The sequence below is a fragment of the Marmota monax genome, unplaced genomic scaffold (assembly GCF_021218885.2).
Source record: "Marmota monax isolate L192 unplaced genomic scaffold, Marmota_monax_Labrador192_F-V1.1 WCK01_AAM20220418_F8-fsc00134, whole genome shotgun sequence".
In the NCBI taxonomy this organism is placed as follows: domain Eukaryota; kingdom Metazoa; phylum Chordata; class Mammalia; order Rodentia; family Sciuridae; genus Marmota; species Marmota monax.
Window position 1 is genome coordinate 494,634 of NW_026692281.1, and position 19,297 is coordinate 513,930.

Here is a 19,297-nt window from a genome sequence, read left to right on the forward strand (position 1 = left end):
AAAAATCCCCATGGCAAGTTATTTTCTAAAGAAAACACCTTTGCCCTAGTGATTTTTTTCTTTAACATACTGAGCTATGGCCTAGGTCAAGGTCAGTCTAAGTTCAGAATTATTGGTTGGCTTCACATGCCACTGAAGTCTGCTTGAGCTTGGAACAAAGACCTGCCTGCTCCCTGGCACAAGCAGTCTAACCCCCAGGGAATAAAATACAGTGTTAGGGATGGGGGCCACTACCCTGAAAGGAACGTCACCTAACTTGGCTTTTCTAGTGGTCACAGCTGACTTGGCTGTGGGACTCTATTTCCCTCCCCCTCTGTGTGTGGAGGTTTTTATTTCTGTTGGTTGGGAGGAGGCTTGGAGTAAAAGAAAGAATAATAAACATCCCCAATGAGAGTACAGCAAGCCAATGCTTTGTGCCAAAATATATACCCAGAAGAATGGAGGGTAATGATTGAGTGGAGTGATAATTAATTTTTTCTCTTCTTGGCTGAAAGATGATTGCAAAAAATAAACTCACTGGCATATATGTCCCTCTATGCTTATAACTTTTTTCAAGTGGATTTATTCCCAAAATAGTGTGTCTATGTTCAATGTGGGGACCTGATTGTAGCCAAGCAAGAGAGGGGGAGAGCCTTAGGAGCTTTAGTGTGATGGTAACTGCTACCAGCTGGTATTTCTTGTGCCGTTTTTTTCGGATTGGCCCCTTGAATTTTGTGCTTTCTCTGCACATCTGTCATCTCTCCACTTTTGGTCAGAATCTATAAACCATTTAAGTTCCGGCAGGTCCTTTGGTTGAATTCAATCATCTATTGTATTCTTATCAAGAGTAAATGCCTAGTAGCACCTTAAAGATGGGGTATTTGAAATGCTGATCCTTCCAGATAGACATATAGATCAGGCTTTGGGGTGTGTCTCCACTTAATAGAGTTCCTTGAGAGGTTAAGAATAGATTGTGCCACAGAAATAGAAAGGCAAGATTTCTCTGGGAGGAAAATGGGGAATGTTTGTGCTTTGTTGCTTGTTTTCTTCCTATAACAAACTGCTTGGTAAGGAATCCAGATTGAATCTCATTAAAAGCCCTAGGAAGCAGGTAGCTTTGTGAAATAGATGGTAAGCCGAAAGTGTTTGTGCTAAAAAATGACCAGCTAAGGCATATCAAAGAGATTAAGATTTGAAAGGAAAAAAATGCAGTTTAATAAAACATTGAAATGTTTTTCAAGCTAGAGAAAAAGAGTGATTTAAATTCTTTCCTTCTTTAATTTATTATTATTATTTTTTTTTGGTGGTACTGGGCATTGAATCCAGGGACACTCTACTACTAATATACATCCCCATCTCTTTTAAAAAACAACAACAACAACAACAACAACTTTGAGACAAGGTCTTGTTAATTTGCTCAGGTTGGACCCACAATTGAGATCCTTCTGCCTCAGCCTTCCAAGTAGCTAGAATTTCAGGTATGTGCCACCATCCTGCTCTGTACTTCTTTGGTAAGATTAAAAGAGTAAGAGTCAACAATTATGCAGGCCCAAACCTTTGCACATGGTCAAAAGATCAAAAGATATTCTAGGCTAAGGGGCTTTTTGATTTTTTTTTTTTTTTTTTTTTTTTTTTTTTTTTTTTTAGTATACATAGAAAGCCAAAAATAGAATGGGTCGGAATTAAAAGCTAGCTCCATTTCTTTAAGTTGAATGAATTAGAATTGCTTGAGTAGTGAGAGGCAAAGACGGATGTTTCCCACCGTCTAGACCACAGTAATGTTTATACTCCTACTGTTTCCTCACACTGTGCCAGCTGGGTGGATTTCTGAGAATAAGTAGGGTCGATACAAGACAAAGGTGTTCTTTCGCTTTATGTGGAGAAAAAATGGAGAAAGAATACTAGAATTGGAGTTTGAAGACCTGGGTTACAGTCTTGGCTTCCCCATCTTGGGATTTGGCACAAATCACTTCATCTGTAAAATAGGAGTAATTAATTTTTTTGATGTTAAGGAGAGGAAATGTCAAGTATTGTCATTGGGTTATTAGACGCTACACATTTATCATATTATGATACTGTACTCCATAAATTTGTGCAATTAAAATGAAAAGTGGTGGCAAACTGGGCACCGTGGTGCACACTTGTAATCCCGGCTACTTGTGAGGTTGAGGCAGGGAAATGAGAATTCAAGGTCAGCCTGGGAAATATAGTGAGACCTTGTCTCAAAAAAAGAATGGTGGTAATTATATCTACCTCACAGAGTTGTTGCAAAGCTCAGCAGAATTAATGGATTCTAAAAGTGCTTTGTAAATGGAAATGGCAAAACAATGTACATTGTTGATAATACATCTTCTGGTCACTGATAAATCTGTTGGTGAATGTGTAATTTTCAGTAGATTTCAGGAGGGAAATGCATAAGCAGAAGTTGAAAACCGAGACCATTTTTTTTTTTTTTTTGCTGTTCTCCTGTTGGAAGTGTCACCCTCTACATTGGCATGTCTCAGCCATGGGTTTTGTATTCCTGTGCATGGATCCATCTTGGGTAGCATCAGGAGTCTGGCATTAAAAGGCAGGAGAATGACTGATACCTTTTAATTTAACTAATTAATTTGACCACAAATTCAAATAACTAGTGTTTCTAGGAACCAATGAGATGTGTTGTACTGTGTTGCAAAAATCATTAGCAACTTTTAAAAAAACAATTGTTAATGCAGATGGAATTTGATGTCTATGCTTTATCCTTATTTTGTATAGAGCTTTAGATAAGGGCTGTAGTCACAACTGTGTGTGATGATTAATTCATTGAATGTAGGTCCTGTTTAAATATTTAGATTTATTTAGCTCTGTGCTCAGAGGTAATTGATGTTATGAGTGATATTCACCTGACTCCCTTGAGGAAGTGGTTAATTTCCCCCTCCTCCTTTAAATGTGCTCTAGTTCTAATTTTTGGAGCACAAGACGATTATAACTTTAACTAATGGGAAAGAAAAAGACCATCATTCTGAAAGGTGACTGTATTGCCCATTTTTCCGTTTGCCCTTGTTTTCATGATGGTGGTTTTAGTCCTTGATGTTATTTGAATATTTGCCAAGCACTGAACCTAGGCATTATACAGAACAAGTGTTGTGACCCCTTACTTATCCCTAAGCAATATGAGACAGCTAATGCACGTTATATATAGTTCAGCAAACACATACCATTCATTCAATAAATACTTGTGCACATACTATGTTCAAGTCATTGTTCAGAGGTCTGTGAGACATACAGAGTGAGTCACAGATGAATTCTGCCCTCAATAAGTTCCTGGGCAAGTAGTAGAGAGAAATTACTGTTATATAAGGTAGTAGATACAGATTAGAATCTAAGAGAGGGATAAGTAGGCATAATGGTATGTGACACAGGGAGAGCTCATTTCCCAGTGGGAGGACAGAGGAAAAGCAAAGGAGGAGGGTAGGATTGGATTTAAGCAGAAGTAATAACACTTATCACTTATTTAGCTGTTCCCATATGCCAGGCGGTCATCTTGTAACAGTTTTATGAGATAAGTAATAATATTGTTATTATTTTGTGGTGCTGGGATTGAACCTAGGGCCTCACACATGTTAGGGAAGCACTCTACCACGGAGCTACATTTGCAGCTTGGGATAAAGATTATTGTCACATTCTATAGATAAGAAAACTGAAGTTCAGAGAAGTTAGCTTCCTGAACTAATAAGGGTAAGAATCTGAAATACAACCTAAATTTGTCTCTAAAGAACCTGCTTATTTTGCAGTACAACACTGTATTCAGAATAAAGAGTTTCATATAGTAGGAATGACACAGAGTGTGAAGGGATGACAAATGATTCAGGTCATCTGGTATATAAGATGCAAAAAGAGAGGCTTGGGAAATGAAGTTGGAATGGAAGAGTAAGATAAGACCATACAAGATCTGTCAAGAATTTCAGACTTTATAGGCAAAGGATGCTTTTCTCCTTTTTTTTTCTTTTCTTTCTTTCTTTTTCTTTTATTTTTTTGTGGTGCTAAAGATGGAACCCAGAGCCTCGCACTTGCTGGGCAAGTCCTCTACCAATAATCTATACCCCCCGCATCCCCTAGGGAGTGCTAAAAGAAGATTTTTGGTAGGACAGGGGTATAATTTGAGCTGTATTTTAGGCAGATTCATCTGAGAGTGATGTATAAGGTATTAGTAATCCCACACAAATATTTGTGACTTTTAATCACCGAATTTGAAAGCTTGCATTTTTTAAAATAATATATAAATCTTAGGACCAGCAAACCTTTTCTATATAGGAAAATATAGTATGTTCTGTAGTCTTTGAGTGCCATGCAGTCTCTGAAAACTACCCAATTCTGCCTTTGTTGTGAGAAAGCAGCCATACAAAGTAAGATGAGCATATTTTAATAAAACTTTATTAATTGACATTAAAATATCAATTTCACAAGCTTTTCATATGTCATGAAATATTCTTTCTTTGATTTTTTTCAACCGTTTAAATATAAGAAAACCATTCTCAGTTCAGCTGGGGGAGGGGAATATACAAAAATAGTAGGTTGAAGGATTGCCTCAGTAGCTGTAATTTGCAAATCTCTGGCATATCTAGTTAACCTAAAAGATTTAAATGGATTTTTACTGGTAAGGTAGTGAATGTAGCTGTTGATAGAATGTAATCCCATATCTCACATTTTCCATTAGCTAATTTTACTTTGGTGTTCTCCTAATTATGCCTACACTGGACTCAAGGATACCAGGCTCAAATGCTATCAGAAGTTAAGGAGAAACCAGAAGTATGTAGCTGCTCAAAGTAGGGTAATAGAGACACAGTTATTACAGTAAAATATAGCTGTCTCACCATATTCAAAAGGCCTTCACATTTTTAGTTTTAGCCAAATAAAACATTTTTTTTTGCAGAAAGATTCAACTGGATTGCAATATTTGAGCTAGGTGATCTCTAGTTTTATCTATCTATGAGACTTAAACTCTAATGAGCTAGGAAAAATGGAGAGTGACAATTTTCAGATAGAGATTTCTTTGAGGGCTGGATACCATTTACAAATTAGCAGAGGTGGAATAATGTTATAATGGCAAAAAACCCTGGATGTGGCATCTGGATAGCTGGATGTAGTCCTGGTTCTGTTATTAATGTGATCTTTGGCTTTGGTAAGTCATTTCACAGGGGCTGTGGGGTCTGTGGCTTTACAAAGATGGGGATGGGGGAAGGGGCTTAATATAGCTCACTTTCAGCTCTAATACCCCATGATATACTATTTTTTTTGCATTGCATACTGTGGTTCAACAGTTTCAGAAAGGAATGATAAACCCAATGATAAGTTCCTATTTTTATGTTTACATAAATTTTCACATTATTTTTGTAGACATGACAGTATTTAAACAAAAAATCAAATAATTTAAAAATGACTTTTCAAAACCAAGCATAATCTATTTTATATGTAACATATTTTGTATGTAAATGTGTGTATATATAAAACAGATGTCAGAAAAAAATTGTATTGCTAAACCCATACATATACATATATAACCATACATACCAAGACTGTCTTGGACTAATTAAAACTTATTTATTATTTATTATTTTGGTACCAGGGATTAAACCCAGGGGCACTTAACCACTAAGCCACATCCCCAGCCCTTTTTTAGGTTTTAAAAGAATCCCAAAGATGCCTTCTATACTAAAAATAAAGCACATAAATTTGATAAAGTAGAAATGATAAGATTTATATAGCTTTACTATTACAGTCTTAAATTTTTAAAAGAAAGCTACTTTCTTTATATTCTATACTTTTAAGTAAGAGACTTAGATGTTTGCATTAAGGTCACCTTTTGGGGTGCTTTTCAAGCTCTTGTTTGACATCTGGGCACCTACCTGTTGAGTGTTTTCCTGGGAGGATGGGTTGGTTCTAACTCTGCCGCTAACTAGCTGCATGAGTTTGAGTAAGTCTTTGACTTTGTGACCCTTATTTTTCTCATTTATAAACTTAGGGGCTTGGGTAATAATCTTGAGGTTTCCTTCTGGTTATATCATTCTCTGTTTTCTAGTTACCACCGTCTCATTCAAATACTTAAATATCCTGAATTGATTCTTCAGAGCCCATTTATCTTTACTCTAGGAGACTAGGCAAAGGGACAATCCAACTGAAATATACAGCATGAGTAGATGACTTGATTCATGCTGGCCTATTTGAGTAGCCACTTGTTGACTACTGCTTAGGAGATGTCAATCAGATTCCCTTCAGTTCTGCCCTGAATAGCTCTATGGGGAGGGAATCCAAAGCTTTTGCTCCCTTTGGGGTGGGTGTAGTGTCATGTGTATAGGGAGGAGTTGGTGATATAATAGACATTGTCATTCAGGAGATATCCTGTCATTATCCCAGTGATATTTAATCAGTGTCTTTGAGCACATGGAGTTATTTTACACCTCCAGTGTAACTCAGATCAAAGGGTAGTATATTTTTCAGTATTGCTGTTAGTAGATGTGAATAATTAAATTCCAAAGTAGCTGAAGTGGGGTACTGGGGGAACTAGGGTGAAAAAGTGAACCAAATTGGCTTTTTAGTGTGACCATTTATAAGGAACAGTTCTTTCTAGGGTTTTGGGATGGTGTTGAGGTAGGGTATGGAAGATTTTAGACTTGCCCATTAAGAAAAATTTTCCAATCAGACTTAAGAGTAATGAAGGAAAATTACTTTTCATTTTTATAGCCTTATTTTTTTAAAGCGTAGCCAAAATCTTTTGTTTAATCTGGCATCTGTTTCTCTAATCACTTACTACAGACATTTCCTAAAAGTCCCTGAGGATCTGAAAAGACATACTTTTCCAGGGGAGTACCCTTGAAATCTCAAAGTAATGTTTTTCTAGTGGGTTAGAGGGCCCTCATAAAGCTTTACCAGGCTTGCATAAAGTGCTAAACCTGGGGCAATATAAAGGCAATTTGGAGATACAATGGGGAATGAGGCTGCTGGAAGCTCTGCCCTCTTGGAACATATATTAAATACCTTATTGGAACATATATTAAATACCTTATTATCAATTTAAGTAATCACAGCTGTGAGAGCTATGAAGAGGAAGTTCAGGGTGAAAAATATATTCCATCACATATTATGAAGTAGAGATATGTGGGGTGAAATAAAGGAGCTAGATTATGGTGATGAAGCTGTTTATTGTAAAGAAGGATAACATAAGGAGGAGGAGGAGTTCCTAAGTCAGAGAGACCTGCTTTACCACTTTGATAGTTAATTGCCTTGGTAATGAGTAAGACACTTTAAGTGAATGGGTAGTTTCTCAGAAGCATACAGAATATAGTATATCTCATGGAATCTTTAGGGGAAATCTAAAGCACATACTTATTCATTCTTCTTTTAGAAGTATATTAAAATATTTCAGGGTAGTAACATATGAACATGGCACAACAGTCAAAAGCTACAAAAGGGGTCTGGGGATATAGCTCAGTGTCGTAGAGCACTTGCCTAGCATGCCTAAGGTGCTGCGTTTGATCCTCAGCACCACATATAAATAAGTAAGTAAGTAAGTAAGTAAATAAATAAATAAATAATTAAAGGTAGTGTGTTCATTTACAACTAAAAAAAATTAAAAATCTACAAAAGGGTAAACCTTTTCCTTCCTTATATGTCCCCATTCCCCATTTCTCCACTATAGTTGTAGCAACTGTCAACATTTTGTCTACCCTTTAACAAAGACTTTACCCCAGCACTTCTTTTAACCTGTGCCCGCTTAAGAGTGAGTTCCATTGTAAGCAAATTCTCAGCTATTCCAACAAGATTTCTTTAAGGGTGTACATGAGAGGGGTTGGGATTGTGGCTCAGAGGTAGAGCACTTGCCTAGCATGTGTGAGGGACTGGGTTTGATCTTCAGCACCACATAAAAATAAAATAAAGGTATTGTGTCCACCTATAACTAAAAAATAAATATTAAGAAAAAGAGTGTACATGAAGAGACTATGATCTGAAAACTCTGAAATTCCACTCACCCATAAAAGCAAAAAGACACTGGCAAAAGTTGTCAAAAGCAACTTTTTCAGAGCTCTGAAAATTTACCAAAAGCTTGCAATGACTTAAGATTGTTTATTGAAGAAAAACTGCTGAATCTCTATAGTAGCAGATTAGTGACAATTTAGCTTACCTTGCTTCCTATTCCCTTCTCCCTAGCTTTGAGGAGAACCAGCAGCTTCTTAACTATGGAGACTATGAAAATCAGCAGGCTTGCTGCACATGACAGGAAAGATTAAGTTTATAGCTCCACAAAAGTCCCATAGTCAGAGCCTTGTCAAAATTTGATTTATTTAGAAGATAACTAGAAAAGCCTCCTTTATAGTACTTGTCATCACTTCAATTGACATAGCATAAGCTTGGTGGGAAAACCCTAATTCCAGAGTGTTTAAAATCACGGCTGAGATGATCCTATACAGGGCAAATAAGAGCCTGGCCAAAAACATAACATAAATAACTGGGAAATGAGACGTTCACAGGGAATTTTGAAAAGTTGAAATATTCTTGGGGATCTAGAGAGCCACACATATGCCCAGAGTTGTCTATGTACCCTGAAAAGACCTGAGAGAGTCACAATTTCCTATTTGTAGTTGAATTTGAGGCAGAATTGTAACTTATCTGTCTGAGGGTTGAAGGCATGCCCCAACATGCACATCAAAACCCCTTAGCAAAAGGTAGAAGATCTCGTGATTAGCTGACCACTAAGATAACCAAGCTGAGGCTTTAGTGCCTGAATACCACAAGAAATACAGACATTACAGAATTAGTCCAAGAAAGATGCCAAGCAAAAAATAATAACAAGAACATAACAATAACAATACAACCTTTGGGGGCAGGAGGTGATTTCAAGCACTATCACATTATATTGTCTGAAATGTCCAATTTTCAAAATCAACAACCACAAAAATCAGACATGTAACCAGATAGGATAGTATGGTGTGTACAAAAGAAAAAAATGTCAATAAAAGCTGTGATGGAGTCTAAAGTTTGGAATTTAGATAAAAAAAATTAAATTAGCTTACATGTTAAAAAATAGAAGGAAATCATGTCTAAATACTTAAAGGAATACATGGAAATAGTGACTTATCAAGGGGACAGTATAAATGGATGATTATAAAAGAAAACTAAATTAAAAAATTCTGAAGTTGAAGAATAAAATCACTGAAATGAAAACATCACAAAGGATGCTCAACAGTAGATTTAAGTTAGTGAAAGAAAGCATCAAAGAACTTGAACATAGGTCAATTGAGATTATCCAGTGTGAGCAAAGAAAGAAAAAAAATGAAGAAAAACAAACAAAGCCCCAGAGATTGTATCAGCATTCCCTGGTACCAAACTAGACAATGACACCACAAGAAAAATATAGATTGAGTTCCTTTCAGAATATAGATGCAAAAATCCTCAAGACTATATTAGCAAACCAAATCTAGCAACATACAGAAAGAATTATATGCTATCATCAGTGGAATACATTCCTGGAATGCAAAGATACTTTTAATGTCTTTGCATTTGGATCTGGAATGTCTTCCAAAGGTTCATGGATCAAGGTTTCCAAAGCAGCAGTGTTCAGAGGTGAGGCTTTTAGGAATTGCTTGGATCATGAGGGCTCTAACAATATCAGTAGGCTGATCCATTGATAGATTCATAGTTTGACTTGACTATCAGGAGGAGGTAGACCTTCTAGGAGGTGGGACCCAGTTGAAGGGAGTAGGACTTTGGGGGTCTGCCCTGTGGGTAGTATATTTATCCCTGGTCCCTTCTTCTCTCTTTGCTTCCTACCTTCCATGAGGTGTGTATCTTTCTTTCACCCAAACTTTCCTGCCATGATGTTTCTGCCTTGCCATAGACCTGAAAGCAGTGGATCCAGCTATGAACTAAAAACCCTAAAATCATGAGTCACAATAAACTTTTCCTCCTTTTAGTTGATTTTTATGAGGTGTTTTGTCACAGTGTTGAAAAACTAACATATAATTAAAATAAAGGGGAAACCTCACTCAGTTACCTCAGATGATGATAAAGTATTTTTAAAACTTCATCACTTTATTATGTTAAAAACAAATTAGGTACAAAAGGAAGTTTTCTCAAACTGATAAAGTGCATTTATGACAAACCCACAGATAAGATTGTACTTAGTGGGAACACATTTAATGTATTTCTTCTGGTATCAGGGATAAGGCAATGAAGTCTAACCTGATCGATCTATCTTCCTTCCTTCCTTCCTTCCTTCCTTCCTTCCTTCCTTCCTTCCTTCCTTTCTTTCTGCCAGGGATTGAACTCAAGGGCACTAAATCACTGAGCCACATACCCAATCCTTTTAATATATATATATATATATATATATATATATATATATATATATATATATATATATATATATATATATATATAATTTTGAGGGGTCTCACCAAGTTGCTCAGGATCTGGCTAAGTTGCTGAGGCTGGTTTTGAGCTCGTGATTCTCCTGTCTTAGCCTCCCAAGCTGCTGGGATTATAGGCATGTGCCATTGATCCTGATATTTCTATTCTAGAGGTACTAGACAGGGCAATTAGGCAAAAAAAAATACCCCCCCCAAAACAAAACAAAATAAAAAAAAAAACAAAGAAAAGAAATAAAAGACATTCAGATTGGATAGAAAGTAGTAAAGCTATCTCTAGTTACACATGAGTGATCTTGTATGTAGAAAATCCTGAAGAATTTATTGGTAACTATTCAGTGTAATAAATAAGTTCATCAGGGTTGTAGGATGCAAGAGCAGTATACACAAATGAGTTATATTTTTCCTTCCACCCCAGCCCCCTACTGGGGACTGAACCCAGGGGCACTTTACCACTGAGCTATATCCCCTACCCTTCTTTCATTGTTTTTTTTTTTTTTTTAAATTTTGAGATAGGTCAAAATAAAATAAAATAATTCTGGCTAAATTACTTAGGGCCTTGCTAAGTTGTTGAGGCTGGCCTTGAACTTGGCAGTCCTCCAACATCAGCCTCCTAAGTTGCTGGTGTGTGCCACCATGTCTAGCTAGGTTGCATTTCTCTACATTATGAATAATCTGAATTTAAATGAAGAAAAAATCTATTCAAAGTATCATCAAAAAAGGTAAAATATTTACAAATAAACTTAAAAGAATCATTGAAATAGATTAAAGATATAATAAAGGAAAAGAAATACCATAGTTATGGATTCAAAGACTTAATATTATGATGGCAATAGTCCCAAAATTGATGTACAGATTCACTATTATTCCTAGTGAAATAACCACCCAGCTTTGTGGTAGAAATTGGTAAGGAAACCTTAACATTCATATGGAAATGAAAGGACTCAGATCAGCCAGTCTTGAAAAAGAACATAGTTGGAGGCTTAACCTTTCTCAATTTCAAACCTATTATTAAGACAATATGGTATTGGCATAAAGATTGGCATGGAGATCAATAGAATAGAATTTAGAATCCAGAAGTAAATCCTTATATTTCTGGTCAATTGATTTTCAAGAAGGCTGCCAAAATAATTCAGTGGGAGGATGAGTAGTCTTTTTCAATGAATGGAGCTGGGTCAACTGGATATCTGCATGCACAAGAATGCAGTTGGACCCTTACCTTAAAGCATATAAAAAATAACTGAAAGTGGATCGGATTACTAATTGTAAGCTTAAAACTAAAATCCTTAAAAGAAAGAAATGGTGTAAAATTTACTGACCTTGGATTAGACAATGGTTTCTTAAATGAGATACCAAAAGCATAAGTGATAAAAGGTAAAAAGGGTGGATTGGAGTTATACAAATTAAAACATTTTGTGATAGAAATTATACTATCCAAAACAAAAAGGTACCCTAGTTTCCCTGTCTAGAACCTCTCGCACATTCCCACAAAGAGGGAAAATATTCAAAAACCACACATTTGCTATGAGACTACATATAGAGTATATATATAAAGCGTAAAATTTAATAAAATAAAAATAATTCAGTTAAAAATTGGAAAAGTTTTTGAATGGCTGTTTTCTAAAGAAGATATACAAATAACCAATAATGATGTGAAAAGATTCTTAACATTATTAGTCCTTAGGGAAATACAAATCAAAACCACTATAAGATACTGCACCCTTCCCATTAGGATGACTATTATAACAAAAGACGAACACTTGTTGGAGAGGATGTGAAGAGTTTGCAGCTCTCATATTGCTGCTGTGAATGTAATATGGTACAGCCACTTTGGAGAAAAGTTTAGTAGTTCTTTAAAATGGTGAACCATACACTTACACTGAGGCCCAACAATCTACTCTTCATGTACCCAAGGGAAATAAAAATACATGTCTACACAAAAATTTCTTGATGGATTTAATCACAGAATTATTTACAAAGGCTAAAAGGTGGAAACAACATAAAGGTCCATCAACTGGAAAACAGATAAATAAAATATGGTATATTTATACCATGGAATAGTATTTGACAATGAAAAATAATGGAGTACTGATACATGGTAAAACATAGATGAGCTTTGAAGACCTTGTAATACGCAAAAAAAGTCATAAAATACTACATATTGTTTATTATTACTTTCATATGAAATGTTCAGAAAAGCAAATTTATTAGAGTACAGGTTAGTACTTGCCTAGGGCCAGAGGGTCTGGAATATATTGTGACTACTCATGAGTAAGGAATTTCTTTTTTTGTTGTAACAAACATTTTCTAAGAGTAGATTGTGATGACAGTTGCACAACTCTGTGATTTTACTAAAACCCACTTAATTGTACACTTTCTGTAAATTTTATGGTAATATCTCAGAGCCATATCAAAAAAGCTATATTGTGACTAGAGAAGGAGAGGTTCTTGTCTTTTATACTTAGATCTGCCTTTGACCCTTCTTTACAGAACATTGGCCCTGGAAGGTTATTTAGAAACATTTACATATGCTCCATTGGGTTTATATTCAATGCAAAGGAAGCCAAGAGAGAGAATTACTCCTCTAGGGTCCTAGAGCTAGAATCCAGATTGGGATCAGAATAATATTTCCCGCCCTCCCATTCAAGGTTCTTTCTGCATTGTACTTCTGAAGCAGGTACTTTGTGTTTAGACTCTCTGTATGCTCTTTATTGGGGATGGTGGTGCTTTTATTTGAAATTACCCAGTTATCAGTAAAGCACTGTTAGTGGAAGGTTCCCTTTCATTCTTAGCTCCCATCATGGCTGAGATCAGGTGTTTTCCCTGCTGAGCAATCTAGCCCCGATTTAATTAGGATCTGATTGTGTTTTCTTGCCTTTGTTGTATAGAGCTGACAATACATCTTGGTGGTGTTGTGACACCCTGTCCTCTTTTGTTTCCTGTCCCGAGTGTCTAAACCAGCTGGTTGGGCAGTTCCAGGGGCCTCCACACTTCTTGCTCGTCTGTTGACCTCTTATGGCAAACAGCTGCTTTTCATGTACTTAGTAGTATATATTGGGAAATGTGTGGCATTACTAACGGGTGACAATTTCCACCTTCATAGTATTTTTATCCTAAGGCAGCATGGAATTTCTCACAAGTGGCAAGCAGTGGACCCAGCATGACAGTACCATATTAGGAGCATCAAGGCAGTTTTTGCAAATGGTTTTCATTAAGGACTTCCCAGAAGCAGGAGGGCCACACTTCAGCTTCCAACTCTCTTTCCAGAGCCAGGCTGTCGTGGAAAAGCCATACCCTGTGATTGGAAAAATATGTATTATGCATGTGGCAGTTGACAGCTGGAGACTAATCCTAAATTCATCCATCCTGAATTCATTAGTTGGGGGGGGGGTAGGGTGGGTAACAAGGCATGGAGGTGTTTTATAGCTGCCCCTTACAACTTTTGTTTAGAACAGAATGTACAAAAAACAACAGGAGAATCTTTTTAAAAAATATTTATTTTTTTTAGATTTAGGAGGACACAATATCTTTATTTTATTTTTATATGGTGCTGAGGATTGAACCCAGCACGTCACATGTGCTAGGTGATCACTCTACCACTTGAGCCACAAGCCCAGCCCTAACAGGGGAATCTTAAAGAGAATGTTCCTACCTCCATTGTCACCATGCTGAATTTCTCTTGTTCTTAAACATGGGAAATATTGATATCTCTCCCACTGTGGTTGATCTGGAGAGCTTTGCCTTCTAGAGCGCATGCCTAGCACTTCAGGGTTTAGTGGGATGAACATAGTGTAATGTTACTAAATGGGAAAGCAAAGGGGGCCAGTGTGCTAATTGGACAGAAGATCAGCCAGGGATTGTGTAGCCACGCTAGCAGAATGGAAAGGGAGAGAAAGAAAGCTGGGATTTCTTGGCATTGTTTGCTTTTCCCTTGTGAAGAGTAGTTGCTATTTAACCATTTCCTTTGCTTTTTTTTTTTTTCCTTTTGAGACGGAGGACTCTCACTATGTTGCCCAGGCTAATCCAGAGCTCCTGAGCACAAGTGATCCTCCTGCCTCAGACTCTCAAGTAGCAGAGACTACAGGTGTGTGCTACCATGCCCAGCTTCCTTTTCTTTTTGATTAATGGGCAGTATCTTGCTGGAGATGAATTCATACAGTTCAAGGGACTGTTAAGAGAAAAAATTTCATTTAAGTCTTTCTTATTTTATTGTGAGGAAACTGAGGTATTCCCCTGGGTCACAGAATCAGTTAACCATAGAAGTCAGTAACTGGTTTTACTCCTGGGCTCTATTCACTGTCACTGTGCCTCATAAAACAGCTCTTCTCAGCTGGGCATAGTAATGCATGCCCATAGTGCTAGCGGCTCGGGAGGCTGAGACAGGAGGATCATGAGTTCAAAGCCAGAATCAGCAATTTAGCGAGGCACTAAGCAACTCAGTGAGACCCTGTCTCTAAATAAAATATAAAATAGAGCTGGGGATGTGGCTCAGTGGTCAAGTGCCCTTGAGTTCAATCCCTGGTATCCGCCCCCCACCCCAAAACAACAACAACAACAAAAACCCAGCTCTTCTCTTCATCAACCTCTATTTGCTGAGCCTGTGCATCCCCCCCAACCCTCCGCCAATTGATTTCACCTTGTGAAAGAGGAGACTAGTTTTCTCTTCAATGCCTTTTGCCAACAGTGCATCTCCTATGTTGGCCTGAATGACCATTTTACAGACCTTCAAGTGTGGGGTAAAGGAAGAAAGTTCAGGGAGTCTGAAGTTACTTGCTGTAGTTTTTCTGGTTGGTCTTTGCTTTGTACGAACTTTTTTTAAAATTAAAAAATAATTAATTGTATATGGACACAATACCTTTATTTTATTAATTTATTTTTGTGTGGTGCTGAGGATTGAACCCAGTGCCTCACATATGCTAGGCAAGCACTCTACCACTGAGCTACAAACCCAGCCCCCCAGTAGGATCTTGATGAGACAGAAGAGCAAGAGACACACCTTCACTAATTGAACATCCATCCCCATTCTGTGAAATTTAGGGAATCCACTTATAAATGAGGAGATAATTCTTAATAAGAATCAAATTGGGTTTTAGGTATGGTGATGTTCATCCTGGGCACCAAGAAGTCTAGGATGTGTGTATATGATTTCATTCAGGCTGACTGATATCCTGGATGTGGATATTGATATAGATATTGGTGTAAACTATCATTTGCCACTGGGCACAGTGGTGCATACCTGTAATCCCAGTGACTTCGGAGGCTGAGGCAGGAGGATTGCAAGTTGAAAGTCAGATTCAGCAGTTTAGCGAGGTCCTGTCTCAAAATAAAAAATAAATAAATAAATAAAAAAGGTTGGGGTATAGCTCAGTGGTAAAATGCCCCTGTGTTTAATTCCTAGTATTAAAAAACAAATCAAAACAAAGAAAACCTATCATTTGCCAAGCACTTTATAACATACAAGTCACGTGAACAGACATTTTGTAACTTAATCTGAGAAGGAAAATGTTATTACCTCCATTTCAGAGATGAGCAAACTAAGACTTGGAGAACTTTAGTACCTCTAGTCTGTAGTAGAGCTAAGTCCTGAGATTTTCTGGAGATGCCCACATTCTCCCTTGAATGTGTATTTCTTGCTTTACCCTAAAGGAATGTCTCTCTCTCTTTAGATTGCCCCCATTTTTCCTTCTATATGTATTTATGTTTCTAAATAAATCTTTGTACCTTTAAAAAAGACTTAGACTTTTGAATACTTTTTTTCCACTATCAGTGAATGTTATATTTGGGGGCTAATATACGTATTGCTTGACAAAAGTTTTATCCTTAGATGGAATTGTGTTTGTATTGATGTCACAGATAATAATCCTTAATAAAATAGTGACAGTGGGGGCTGGTAGTGTACCTTAGTTATAGGGCACTTACCTAGTATGTACAATATTGTGGGTTTATCCCCAGTACCATAAAATAATATTAATACTTATAGCTTCTTTGTGTTTGTGTGTGTGTACACACATATTTTTTGGGGGGAGTAGTGAGGGTTGAACCCAGGGGTGCTTAACCACTGAGCACATCCCAAGCCCCACCCCTTTGATTTTTGAGACAGGGTCTCACTAAGTTGCTTAAGGCCTCACTAAGTTCCTGAGGCTGGCTTTGAATTTGTGGTCCTCCTGTCTCAGCCTTCTGAGTTGCTGGGATTAAAGGCATGTACTACCCTGCCCAGCACTTAGTATTTTTAATTTCACCAAACAGTTTCACTGATCATCAACTTGATCTTGCAACCCTATGAGCTAATCTAGCAGGGTATTATTAGTTTGTTATACAGGTGAAGTAACCAAGGGCATGTAATGTTCCCTCTGTTTTATAGATGAGGAAATTGAAATTCAGAGAAGTTAAGTCATTTATTCAAAGTTACTCAGCTAGTGTGTGGCAAATTGGGTTCCAAACCTAAATTTTCTGGTTCTTAAGTGCTGCAGATTTTCTACTATATCATGATATATTGCAGAAGGGGGTCAGTGATTATGTCTTGCACAGTGGGTTTAGAAAGTCTGTGTCTCTGGGTTGTCCTGCATAATCCCTTGCCATATTGACGTGATTCTCCCTGCTGTATACCCCAGCTCTGGCCTGGCTTGGTGCTTAGCCTTTTCTTTTTCCTTGAGCCTGTCTCCCAAACACCATTTCTTTATGCAGCTCACTCTTTGTAAAACCCTATTGTGCGCCCTCTTCAGAGTTGCCTGTGGCCTGCTGACATCTCCTTCTCCCCCTAAAACCTGAGGAAGCCCTCTCAGAGGCCTTACTTTACTGTGCTTTGTTTTTATTTTTCCCCCTAGCCAATTGTCATACTTTGATGATTCATCTGCCACACTTCAAATTGTGATTTTAAGTCTTTTGGATCCTCTTATTGCCACATGGTAGAAAACTGCCATTCAAAGGGGCTCATGAATATAGATAAGCCATAGTGACATTTAGGACCAATCCTTTTGCCTTCCTCTTACCCATGTGCCTTTAATTAAATTCTATCCCACAGGCAGTATGGAGATAATTGGCATTTTTTTGAGTGGAGCCCATTATATATATTTCTATTGTAGCAGGCAGATTTACATTAGCCCATGTATGGCATTATTTTAAAAAATAGATATTTTAGTTGTAGATAGACACAATACCTTTATTTATTTATTTATTTATTTATTTGTTATTGTTATTTTTTGATACCAGGGATTGAACCCAGGGGTGATCAACCACTGAGCCACATCCTCAACCCTTTTCTGTATTTTATTTAGAGACAGAGTCTCACTAAGTTGCTTAGGGACTCACTGAGTTGATGAGACTGGCTTTGAACTTGACATCTTACTACCTTAGCCTCCTGAACCTCTGGGATTACAGGTATACTGTATCACTGTGCCTGGCTTATTTATTTATTTTTATGTGGGGCTGAGGATCAAACCCCCAGTGCTTCACATGTGCTAGGCAAGCACTCTTCCACTGAGCTACAACCCCAGATCCCATGCCTGGCAATCTTACCAAAGCTATTGCTGCTGTTGGGTCAAATATAATCAGTCCAGGAAGATCTGGCTAATGGATACATTGAATTGGCCACTGGGCAAGATGGCACTTGCTTATTAGGTTTTCTCTCCAGAGAAGTTTTGTTTTGTGTTGTTTTGTTTTGTAGTGGTCCCAGGGATAACAGTTTACAGGAATAACAGTTCCCTTTGGGGTAGGTTTTCCCAGAGTGTGGCCCTCCAGTAGCTTCTGGCTCTTCTGAAACTGCAGGTGAATTATGGTCTTGATGCTTCCCATACTGGGATACTTTCTGAGTTTCTGAACAAGAATGAATTAATAACATGAAGTTTTTAAAGAAGTATTTTAAATTAAAGTAATAATTATACATATTTATGGGGTACAGTGTGATATTTCCATACATGTGTACAAGGTGTACTGATCAAATAAGGGTGATTAATATTTCCATCTCTTACCATTTCTCCAAGTTTGGAGCCTTTGAGTCCTCTGTTCCAGTTTTTCATAAAGTATATAGTATATTATTGTGAACTGTAGTCATCCTATTGTGTTAGAGAACACTAGAATGGGGTTTTGGTACCTGCTGTTCAACCTCCCTCTCTCCTCACTCCCAGTTCCTTCCCAGACTCCAGTAATCACTATTCTACTCTTTGCAGCTCTGAGACCATTTTCTTTAGCTTTCACATATGAGAGACACTATGCAATCTTTGTCTTTCTGTTTCTGGTTTATTTTACTCAATAAATATCCTTCAGTTCCATTCATTTTGCCAAAAAAGAGAGGATTTCATTTTGTGGTCAAAAAAAAATTTCATTGTATATGTATACTACCTTTTCTTTAAAACATGATGTTTAATAACCAAAGAAAACAAAACAGAAAAACACGACTCTTCCTATTGGCACACCAGAGAAATTATCCCTGGTCCTGCCTTTGAACCCATGGACATTTTTATTTTCTAATGGTGACAAGGAGAAGTAAGTTGAATGGGAACCCATCATTAACTTTGAAGTGTTTTATAGCTTTTGCCTTTGAGAATGATTAATTGAAGGAAACTTCCTAGTCTTATACCTTCACTTTCTGCTCCTCCCAGAATTCTCTAGTAGAAAAATAGGGGTTAATGAATAGTATCTTGATTTCTCAAAGGGGGGGGGGTCCCTTAGCTCTCAACTAAACTAGGTATTAGCATGCTATGGCCAGTGGCAAGTACTGTGCAACACCTGTTTTTGTAAGTAATATCTGTTTTTGAAAGTAATATCTGTTTTTGTAAATAATATCTGTTTTTGTAACTAACATTTTATTGACATATAACCAAACCCAAATGCTTATATATTGTCTATAGCTGCTTTTGCAATAAAATGGTAAAGTTGAGTCATTGCAGCAGAGAAAGGATAGCACTCAAAGACTAAAATAG

The 19,297-nt window shown here is 37.2% G+C and overlaps 1 protein-coding gene across 2 annotated transcripts in view; it reads left to right on the plus strand.

The window, feature by feature from the left end:
• Ophn1 (oligophrenin 1) overlaps positions 1-19,297 on the plus strand; it is a 374,656-nt gene that overhangs the window by 1,494 nt on the left and 353,865 nt on the right. The gene's annotated exons all lie outside the window — the stretch shown is intronic.